This window comes from Delphinapterus leucas, chromosome 6, assembly GCF_059928025.1.
Source record: "Delphinapterus leucas isolate spDelLeu-1000000601 "Yukka" chromosome 6, BTC_Dleu_Yukka2, whole genome shotgun sequence".
NCBI classification, from domain to species: Eukaryota; Metazoa; Chordata; class Mammalia; order Artiodactyla; family Monodontidae; genus Delphinapterus; species Delphinapterus leucas.
The window spans coordinates 7,716,128-7,726,812 of NC_143134.1; the positions used below are offsets into that span (position 1 = coordinate 7,716,128).

A 10,685-nucleotide genomic window follows, 5' to 3' on the forward strand; every position below is an offset into this window, starting at 1 on the left:
TTCAAATTCCATGCTCACTACTCTGGTGATGAACAATAGGATAAATTACCTGGATAGCTGCAGAGCCTCTTAGCAGTAGGAGGCTATAAAATGGTATTTTGGAACATGAATATAGTAAAACATCGTGTCTCCTTGTGTTGTTAGGGACAAATTAATACCTTTACGGTGCACGAGCCGAACATAAAGCTAATATAGTATCTGTAAGTTAAAATATCAAGAGTCTTCAAGATACCATTCATTGCACACATACCTGAAAATAAGAAGGTCTAAATGAATTCATGTGACATCTCGTACCTTCATACTAGCAAACACCGTAACAGGATATCTGCAGGGAGAAAAACTACGGGAACACTGTGTTCGGGCTTTGGGACACCATCCTCTCTTATGCAGACATCTGAAGACACTTGGTCTATACTCTGCTGTAAGGTCCTCAGCTCCACTTAACTGGCTACTCGCAGGGTCCCATTAACGACCGTCACTAGGTTCAGTGCAATGTCACCACTAATATAACATGAAGAAACACATGTGACAAGGGAGTTTACGGCAAAAAAAACCGTTTCACCTAAAGACAAAACTAAAAAAGCCTGCCTGTAATTAATTCTGATTATTGGCATCATTAGGGGAATCATCAACACTATGTGGGTCCTGCAGGCACTTCAAGGTTAACACCACGGTTGGGCACACGATCATCTCTTGTCTGAGTACCTGTGAAAATTTCATGCTCAACGGGCTGGGGGGGAACAGCAGGGTAACTTACCCGGATTCCTGCACATCCCTCCACCACTGCTAAGGTGAAACATACATTCTACCTGAACTCTAAACCGATTAGTAGCATTGGTTGGGACAATATCATTTCTTAACTGACCTCTTTAGGCAAAAAACATAGTAACAGAAAAGTTACCAAACCATCCACACTTAACCTACCTACCTGTCAGATGGGCAGATTATTTGTAGGGTCCTCAATAAACATAGGTCTACATCGTTACTGACCAGATGAAAGCAAAGTCCCGTCATTGAGCATTACGAGGTTTATCGTGGTCTCTTGACAGAAACCTGAAAAACAAACTGTGACAAATGTGTCTACAGCATATCTTTTCTCCCAGGACACTTCAAATAACCTTCTCCACTTCCATCACTGCAGGACCCATCAACTCTACCTGAAATCTTGTACTACTGCAAGATCTATGCCATTGTGAGACGCCATCGTGTTTTGACTTCTTACCTGCAAAAATACTAGGGGAACACCTGTGTGACCTACAACTCCAGTTTTATTACGTGAATACCCACGGATTGCGCAATACTCACATGCTTAAACACACATTTCCTCTTTAAGATGAAAAAGTAAGGCGTTTGCTAGCACTGGTAAAAGAAAAACACTATTGTCATTTCTACCTGAATATCTGAAAAGAAAACACATGGTAAAACGAGTTCAAGCAATCAACATCGATCAACTAGATACACGAAGACCGGCGGGTCTCACGTAGCGAAGGTGCACCTCGTGACATAGCTGGACACCAGAAATGTCCCCCCTGAATGACCACTGTCAGGTTCATTGAGGTCACTCGACAGGAACCTGAAAACTACATTATGATGTACGTGTGAAAGGATGCAATTATTCTTCCAGGACACCTGCAGGAACCTCGGTCACTGCATCGTTATGAGGCCATCAACCGGAACTGAATACTTGCGGTATTCCAAGGTCTAGACCGCTGCCAGGTAAGACAGTGTTTCTTTATGGGACACCTGCAACGTTTCCACGGTTACTGCTGCGCTTGAGGACATAATGTTAATTACCTGGATGTGGCAATGCATCAACACTCACAGGGTTCAACAAAAATGTTCTCTAAGTTATGAAAGGTGAAAACGACCTGTTTTCAGAATCAGTAAGGACTCTATAGTTTTTTGCCTGAATACCAGCTAAGAAACTGTGGTAACTAAAACCCTGAGAGACGCCATCATCCTTTAGCGGGCTATCTGGAGATCAGAGGGCCTGTGCCGTGAGTTAGGCCCACATCGTCACTTGCCTGCACTCTAACAGTGTCCCCCGTGAACAGCAACGCTAGGTTCAAAGGGATGCCTTGACAGGAACCTGAAAAAGACATTCGGAAAGCTCTGTTAAAGGACACAACTTTTTCTCCCAGGATATCTGCAAATATCCTTATGGAGTACACCAACCAAGCCTGGATGTTTTCATTAATGAAAGATCAGGACTGATGTCAAATAAAATCATCATTACTTCACTGGATACCTGCAAAAAACCTGTGGGTACCACTGGGGTTGGGGACACCATGATAAATACCTAGGTATGTGTCATCCTTCAACACGCACAGGGTGAAGCACAGACTTCTTCTGATACAAAAAGCGAAAACGTGTTTTCTAGAATCGGTAAAGCTCTATCATTTCTTACCTGAATACCTGCATGAAAAAAAGAAACCACGTTAATCTGAGTGTGAGAGCACAACATCACTCACCAAGACACGTGAAGGCCAGAAGGCCTGTGCTGTGGTTTAGGCCCAGGCCATCACTTACCTCGATACCAGCAATGTCACATGTTAACTGCCACTGAGAAGCCCACCTAGGGATCTTGACATGTATCTGGAAACACATCACGCAAAATGTGCTCAGTACACACCTCATTCTACCTGTGCACCTGCAAATTCCACTGATCATTTCTATCATTTACGGATGCACAAACATTCTCTGCGTAACTGCAGAAACCTGAGGTCAAACCGTAACAAGAGAACCTTCCTCTTTTGAAGGGATACCTGCAAAAATCCCATGGTCAGTATTACGGGTATGGAAAATACAATAAATTACCTGGAAACCATCACAATAGTGTAACAAAAATGATCTCTGAAGAAGAAGAATTTCTCATGCTGACTAATACTATTAGGGACAAACTCATTTCTGAAATACTACATGCCCAAACAAGGTTAATTTAAGAATCTTTCAAATATCACTCATTACCTACCTACCTGAAAAAAAGAAGGTTATCCAGTGAATTAACGTCACGTCGTCTGCTACCTGTACACGAGCCAAAGGACTTAACGGGAACCCTATAAAAAAAGCATAGTGCACCGTGTTAGAGACACCATTCTCATTCGCCTAGACATCCGAAAACCTAATAACCTGCACTGGGGTGAGACTCACTTTATCACATACCTGGTTACTAGCAGGGTCCCACTGACAACTGTGATTTCGTTCATTATGACGTCACAATGAACGCTAGAAACGTGAGAGATGCATTCCACAATTGTGTAAAGGACGTGCTTTTTTATATGCAAAATCTGTACCTTGCAAATAATCTTGCTCACTTCCATCGTTAGGGGAAGCATATGCACTACCTGGATTTTGGAAGCACTTTAAGGTCAACACCACTGTTAGGCCCAGGGTCACCTCTTCTACGAGTACCTGTGGAAGAAACCTCACGGTTAATATTTCAACAGTAGAATAAGTTGCCTGGACCTGCACTACCCTCTGTCACTGTTGAAACACGCGTTCTATTCAACACACGTTCTGTCAAAATTCTAACAAAAAAGGCAAATACTTACTAGCACTGCATGAGACAATGTCACTTCTTAACTGAACACCTGCTACAAAAACACCAAAACGAAACCATGGTAATACAACAGTTAGGAACACCGTCCACACTAGCCTACGTATGTGACGATCAGACTGTTTGAGGCAGCTAAAGGCCCACGTCGTCACTTACCTGGATACAAGCCAAGTCCCATTAATGGTCATTTCGAGACTCACCATGACTTCTTGACAAGAATGTAAAGAACGCTTTGAGACACATACGTCTGTGGACACACCTTTTCTACTAGGACACTGCAAACCACCTTGCCCACTGCCATCACTGCAGGCCCCATCAGTTCTCCCTGGATTCATGCCGTACTCCAAGGTCGATGCCAAAGTTAGACACGCCGTCATCAATTCCCAGCTCACTTGCAAAGACGCCGTGCCACACAATTCCATCATCGTGACCTGGATACCCACGAGCTGCTCAACACTCCCACGACTAAACACAAATTTTCTCTAAAATGGCAAACAGCAGCGTCTCACGATTTGCTACGATGGGTAAAATTCTGTCATTTCTTACCTGACCACTCGGAAAAGAAACACACATGGTAGGTAACTTTACTCAATCACTGACACTGACCTACGAATGTGAAGAGCGGATGGTCTGATATGGTGAAGGTGCACATCATTACACATCATGACTTACCTGGATACCATACGTGTCCCCAGAGAATGACCGCTCTAAGCTTCATCTCTTGACAGGAACCGGAAAAGCACGTGACGATATACGTGTAAAAGGACACAGCTTGCTCTAGCGGGACACCTGCAAACAACCTTGGTCATTTCCATCGTTATGAAATCAACTCCACCTCAATACTTCCGGGACTTGACTCTGAGGTCAAGGACACTGTGAGGCAGTAACGCTTCTTTACAGGATACCTGCAGAAACAATAAATAAATAAAAGACATTAACACAACTGTTAGGAACAGCGTCCTCACTTACCTAGACATTGAAGTTCACACGGTCTGCGCTGTGGTTAAAACGCACTTTAACGCGTACCTGTTTAAGTGTTACGCTAGGAACCATTAGGTTCACCCTGTTCTCCTAGCAGGAACCTGATGAAATACATGCAACAAATGTGTGCAACACACAACTTCTTCTGCCAGGGTGCCTGCACCTATCCTTGTTCACGTCCATTATTAAAGAACACATCAACTCTACCTGGCTCCTTGCATCCATTCAAGGTCAACACTGTTGTCAGGAGAGACCAGTGGCACCTACCTGGGTACCTGCAAACATCTTATGGATACGACAGCGGAGAGACGTCACAACAACTACCTGGAGGTGAACGACTCCTCAATACTTACAGGATTAAACAAATTCTAACTAAAATACGAAAAGTGTAAACTCGTGTTTACTAGAATTAGTAAGGACTCTTAGAAGTTCTCACCTGAACGCGTGCAACAAAATCACGCTAACGAGAAGCGTTAGGAACGCCATCATCACTTACCTACGTACGTGAAGGACACATGGTCTGGGATGTGCTTTAGGCCCACATCATCACTTACCTAGATGCCACCAACGTCCCCTGTCATCTACCACTGGTAGCTCACCATCACGTCCTGACAGGAGTCTGAAAACACATTGAGGGAATGTGTCTGATTTCCATATCATTCTAGGGTACACCTTCAGATACCCTTGGTCAGTTGCATACTTCTGAGACTCATCAACATTACCTGGGCACTTGCAGAAGTCTGGGACTAAACCCTAGTAAGAGATACCTTCTTCTCTTGAAGAGGTATTTCAAATTCCATGCTCACTACTCTGGTGATGAACAATAGGATAAATTACCTGGATAGCTGCAGAGCCTCTTAGCAGTAGGAGGCTATAAAATGGTATTTTGGAACATGAATATAGTAAAACATCGTGTCTCCTTGTGTTGTTAGGGACAAATTAATACCTTTACGGCGCACGAGCCAAACATAAAGCTAATATAGTATCTGTAAGTTAAAATATCAAGAGTCTTCAAGATACCATTCATTGCACACATACCTGAAAATAAGAAGGTCTAAATGAATTCATGTGACATCTCGTACCTTCATACTAGCAAACACCGTAACAGGATATCTGCAGGGAGAAAAACTACGGGAACACTGTGTTCGGGCTTTGGGACACCATCCTCTCTTATGCAGACATCTGAAGACACTTGGTCTATACTCTGCTGTAAGGTCCTCAGCTCCACTTAACTGGCTACTCGCAGGGTCCCATTAACGACCGTCACTAGGTTCAGTGCAATGTCACCACTAACATAACATGAAGAAACACATGTGACAAGGGAGTTTACGGCAAAAAAAAACCGTTTCACCTAAAGACAAAACTAAAAAAGCCTGCCTGTAATTAATTCTGATTATTGGCATCATTAGGGGAATCATCAACACTATGTGGGTCCTGCAGGCACTTCAAGGTTAACACCACGGTTGGGCACACGATCATCTCTTGTCTGAGTACCTGTGAAAATTTCACGCTCAACGGGCTGGGGGGGAACAGCAGGGTAACTTACCCGGATTCCTGCACATCCCTCCACCACTGCTAAGGTGAAACATACATTCTACCTGAACTCTAAACCGATTAGTAGCATTGGTTGGGACAATATCATTTCTTAACTGACCTCTTTAGGCAAAAAACATAGTAACAGAAAAGTTACCAAACCATCCACACTTAACCTACCTACCTGTCAGATGGGCAGATTATTTGTAGGGTCCTCAATAAACATAGGTCTACATCGTTACTGACCAGATGAAAGCAAAGTCCCGTCATTGAGCATTACGAGGTTTATCGTGGTCTCTTGACAGAAACCTGAAAAACAAACTGTGACAAATGTGTCTACAGCATATCTTTTCTCCCAGGACACTTCAAATAACCTTCTCCACTTCCATCACTGCAGGACCCATCAACTCTACCTGAAATCTTGTACTACTGCAAGATCTATGCCATTGTGAGACGCCATCGTGTTTTGACTTCTTACCTGCAAAAATACTAGGGGAACACCTGTGTGACCTACAACTCCAGTTTTATTAAGTGAATACCCACGGATTGCGCAACACTCACATGCTTAAACACACATTTCCTCTTTAAGATGAAAAAGTAAGACGTTTGCTAGCATTGGTAAAAAAAAAAACACTATTGTCATTTCTACCTGAATATCTGAAAAGAAAACACATGGTAAAACGAGTTCAAGCAATCAACATCGATCAACTAGATACACGAAGACCGGCGGGTCTCACGTAGCGAAGGTGCACCTCGTGACATAGCTGGACACCAGAAATGTCCCCCCTGAATGACCACTGTCAGGTTCATTGAGGTCACTCGACAGGAACCTGAAAACTACATTATGATGTACGTGTGAAAGGATGCAATTATTCTTCCAGGACACCTGCAGGAACCTCGGTCACTGCATCGTTATGAGGCCATCAACCGGAACTGAATACTTGCGGTATTCCAAGGTCTAGACCGCTGCCAGGTAAGACAGTGTTTCTTTATGGGACACCTGCAACGTTTCCACGGTTACTGCTGCGCTTGAGGACATAATGTTAATTACCTGGATGTGGCAATGCATCAACACTCACAGGGTTCAACAAAAATGTTCTCTAAGTTATGAAAGGTGAAAACGACCTGTTTTCAGAATCAGTAAGGACTCTATAGTTTTTTGCCTGAATACCAGCTAAGAAACTGTGGTAACTAAAACCCTGAGAGACGCCATCATCCTTTAGCGGGCTATCTGGAGATCAGAGGGCCTGTGCCGTGAGTTAGGCCCACATCGTCACTTGCCTGCACTCTAACAGTGTCCCCCGTGAACAGCAACGCTAGGTTCAAAGGGATGCCTTGACAGGAACCTGAAAAAGACATTCGGAAAGCTCTGTTAAAGGACACAACTTTTTCTCCCAGGATATCTGCAAATATCCTTATGGAGTACACCAACCAAGCCTGGATGTTTTCATTAATGAAAGATCAGGACTGATGTCAAATAAAATCATCATTACTTCACTGGATACCTGCAAAAAACCTGTGGGTACCACTGGGGTTGGGGACACCATGATAAATACCTAGGTATGTGTCATCCTTCAACACGCACAGGGTGAAGCACAGACTTCTTCTGATACAAAAAGCGAAAACGTGTTTTCTAGAATCGGTAAAGCTCTATCATTTCTTACCCGAATACCTGCATGAAAAAAAGAAACCACGTTCATCTGAGTGTGAGAGCACAACATCACTCACCAAGACACGTGAAGGCCAGAAGGCCTGTGCTGTGGTTTAGGCCCAGGCCATCACTTACCTCGATACCAGCAATGTCACATGTTAACTGCCACTGAGAAGCCCACCTAGGGATCTTGACATGTATCTGGAAACACATCACGCAAAATGTGCTCAGTACACACCTCATTCTACCTGTGCACCTGCAAATTCCACTGATCATTTCTATCATTTACGGATGCACAAACATTCTCTGCGTAACTGCAGAAACCTGAGGTCAAACCGTAACAAGAGAACCTTCCTCTTTTGAAGGGATACCTGCAAAAATCCCATGGTCAGTATTACGGGTATGGAAAATACAATAAATTACCTGGAAACCATCACAATAGTGTAACAAAAATGATCTCTGAAGAAGAAGAATTTCTCATGCTGACTAATACTATTAGGGACAAACTCATTTCTGAAATACTACATGCCCAAACAAGGTTAATTTAAGAATCTTTCAAATATCACTCATTACCTACCTACCTGAAAAAAAGAAGGTTATCCAGTGAATTAACGTCACGTCGTCTGCTACCTGTACACGAGCCAAAGGACTTAACGGGAACCCTATAAAAAAAGCATAGTGCACCGTGTTAGAGACACCATTCTCATTCGCCTAGACATCCGAAAACCTAATAACCTGCATTGGGGTGAGACTCACTTTATCACATACCTGGTTACTAGCAGGGTCCCACTGACAACTGTGATTTCGTTCATTATGACGTCACAATGAACGCTAGAAACGTGAGAGATGCATTCCACAATTGTGTAAAGGACGTGCTTTTTTATATGCAAAATCTGTACCTTGCAAATAATCTTGCTCACTTCCATCGTTAGGGGAAGCATATGCACTACCTGGATTTTGGAAGCACTTTAAGGTCAACACCACTGTTAGGCCCAGGGTCACCTCTTCTACGAGTACCTGTGGAAGAAACCTCACGGTTAATATTTCAACAGTAGAATAAGTTGCCTGGACCTGCACTACCCTCTGTCACTGTTGAAACACGCGTTCTATTCAACACACGTTCTCTCAAAATTCTAACAAAAGAGGCAAATACTTACTAGCACTGCATGAGACAATGTCACTTCTTAACTGAACACCTGCTACAAAAACACCAAAACGAAACCATGGTAATACAACAGTTAGGAACACCGTCCACACTAGCCTACGTATGTGACGATCAGACTGTTTGAGGCAGCTAAAGGCCCACGTCGTCACTTACCTGGATACAAGCCAAGTCCCATTAATGGTCATTTCGAGACTCACCATGACTTCTTGACAAGAATGTAAAGAACGCTTTGAGACACATACGTCTGTGGACACACCTTTTCTACTAGGACACTGCAAACCACCTTGCCCACTGCCATCACTGCAGGCCCCATCAGTTCTCCCTGGATTCATGCCGTACTCCAAGGTCGATGCCAAAGTTAGACACGCCGTCATCAATTCCCAGCTCACTTGCAAAGACGCCGTGCCACACAATTCCATCATCGTGACCTGGATACCCACGAGCTGCTCAACACTCCCACGACTAAACACAAATTTTCTCTAAAATGGCAAACAGCAGCGTCTCACGATTTGCTACGATGGGTAAAATTCTGTCATTTCTTACCTGACCACTCGGAAAAGAAACACACATGGTAGGTAACTTTACTCAATCACTGACACTGACCTACGAATGTGAAGAGCGGATGGTCTGATATGGTGAAGGTGCACATCATTACACATCATGACTTACCTGGATACCATACGTGTCCCCAGAGAATGACCGCTCTAAGCTTCATCTCGACAGGAACCGGAAAAGCACGTGACGATATACGTGTAAAAGGACACAGCTTGCTCTAGCGGGACACCTGCAAACAACCTTGGTCATTTCCATCGTTATGAAATCAACTCCACCTCAATACTTCCGGGACTTGACTCTGAGGTCAAGGACACTGTGAGGCAGTAACGCTTCTTTACAGGATACCTGCAGAAACAATAAATAAATAAAAGACATTAACACAACTGTTAGGAACAGCGTCCTCACTTACCTAGACATTGAAGTTCACACGGTCTGCGCTGTGGTAAGACGCACTTTAACGCGTACCTGTTTAAGTGTTACGCTAGGAACCATTAGGTTCACCCTGTTCTCCTAGCAGGAACCTGATGAAATACATGCAACAAATGTGTGCAAGACACAACTTCTTCTACCAGGGTGCCTGCACCTATCCTTGTTCACGTCCATTATTAAAGAACACATCAACTCTACCTGGCTCCTTGCATCCATTCAAGGTCAACACTGTTGTCAGGAGAGACCAGTGGCACCTACCTGGGTACCTGCAAACATCTTATGGATGCGACAGCGGAGAGACGTCACAACAACTACCTGGAGGTGAACGACTCCTCAATACTTACAGGATTAAACAAATTCTAACTAAAATACGAAAAGTGTAAACTCGTGTTTACTAGAACTAGTAAGGAGTCTTAGTTGTTCTCACCTGAACACGTGCAACAAAATCACGCTAACGAGAAGCGTTAGGAACGCCATCATCACTTACCTACGTACGTGAAGGACACATGGTCTGGGATGTGCTTTAGGCCCACATCATCACTTACCTAGATGCCACCAACGTCCCCTGTTATCTACCACTGGTAGCTCACTATCATGTCCTGACAGGAGTCCAGAAACACATTCAGAGAATGTTTGTGATATCCATATTATCCTAGGGTACACCATCAGATTTCCTAAGTCAACAGTATCATTTTGTATCCCATCAACGTTACCTGTGTACTTGCAGAACTGCAATGTCATACCCTAGAAAGAGACTCCTTGCTCTCCTGAAGGGATACCTGCAAAAATTCCGGAGTCAATAAAGCAGTGGTCGA

The 10,685-nt window shown here is 43.7% G+C and overlaps 2 long non-coding RNA genes across 2 annotated transcripts; both read right to left on the reverse strand.

The window, feature by feature from the left end:
• Window positions 1–209: 209 nt before the first annotated feature.
• On the reverse strand, window positions 210–6,749 carry LOC149748839 (uncharacterized). Its single transcript, XR_016393457.1, has 3 exons — window positions 3,163–6,749; window positions 2,976–3,056; window positions 210–2,595 (listed from the first exon to the last, which is right to left on the reverse strand). It is a non-coding gene; the product is annotated as an uncharacterized LOC149748839 (long non-coding RNA).
• Window positions 6,750–6,752: 3 nt separating this feature from the next.
• Window positions 6,753–10,163, reverse strand: LOC149748840 (uncharacterized). The gene is made up of 3 exons (XR_016393458.1): window positions 8,490–10,163; window positions 8,303–8,383; window positions 6,753–7,922 (listed from the first exon to the last, which is right to left on the reverse strand). It is a non-coding gene; the product is annotated as an uncharacterized LOC149748840 (long non-coding RNA).
• Between the last annotated feature and the right edge of the window lie 522 nt (window positions 10,164–10,685).